This window comes from Sinocyclocheilus rhinocerous, unplaced genomic scaffold (assembly GCF_001515625.1).
Source record: "Sinocyclocheilus rhinocerous isolate Xijiao unplaced genomic scaffold, SAMN03320098_v1.1 scaffold656, whole genome shotgun sequence".
Classification (NCBI taxonomy): domain Eukaryota; kingdom Metazoa; phylum Chordata; class Actinopteri; order Cypriniformes; family Cyprinidae; genus Sinocyclocheilus; species Sinocyclocheilus rhinocerous.
Window position 1 is genome coordinate 11,999 of NW_015648010.1, and position 950 is coordinate 12,948.

At 39.5% G+C, this 950-nt stretch overlaps 1 protein-coding gene across 1 annotated transcript in view; it reads left to right on the forward strand.

Annotated features, from left to right (window-relative positions):
• Positions 1–950, forward strand: part of LOC107709546 (homeobox protein BarH-like 2) — a gene marked incomplete at its 5' end in the record, with an annotated part of 8,480 nt that overhangs the window by 5,506 nt on the left and 2,024 nt on the right. The window lies entirely within an intron of this gene.

The following is a 950-nucleotide window of genomic DNA, read 5'->3' on the forward strand; positions in this document are numbered from 1 at the left end:
TATATATATATATATATATATATAATGATTTTTAATAATTGTTTTTACAGAAGTATCAATACAATTATTATTTTTTATAATATATAATATAATACAATTTAATACAGAGTAGGACATAGATATTTAATGTAATTGCCCAATCAGAATTAAGTATTCTGCAGGGACATTAATTATAAACAAGATGTAATTAAATAAATTCCCATAGTGTTAGCATATGATATTTTGCAACGGTACTGCCACAATATTTTTTTTACAAGGACATTGACTTTCATATAATAGAAAAAGAAAAAAAAAAACCCTCGTCTCATACACAACTTGGAAGAAAAGAGAGGAAAATGAGATAATAGACAGATAAAGAGGAGGAGACGGGAAAGACCGAAGTCGAGGGCTTTTGAGAGCAAGTGCTAATCTGCTCATTTCCAGAAGATCACTGCACCTCACAGTCACACGACTCTCCGAGAGGCTCGAGCGAGGAGGTGTGTAATCCTGCTTGGCTGGTGTGAGCCACTTTGAAAGTAGACGGAGCAGAAATCTGTGCACTTTTTTGATATCTGGCTCTCTCTTGCCCTCAAATCCCATCTCACATGTCCTCTCTTTGCCTATCACGTTACAGCAGACCAATCGCTTCATTAGTCATGCGCTGTCTGCCGAAGTGCTCCGAAACGAACCTCTGTTGCCTTCGGGCAGGTCAGGAGCTCCATGACTGGATGACCTTATCCTGTACAGATAAAGCATGATGGCATTCCACGGGAGGTCTGCAGTTACATTCGGCCTGGGAAGACTCTTCAGTTCACAGCTTGGCAAACTCGTCGGGTATGTCATGCCAGCTTTGGGAATTTTGCAGTGATTAGATATACATCTGCACTCTAGATGGCCACCCACTGGCTTTTATGCGTAAGACAACAGGTGACTTTGGGATTTCAATCAATTACTTCCAGTTCTGAAGTTTC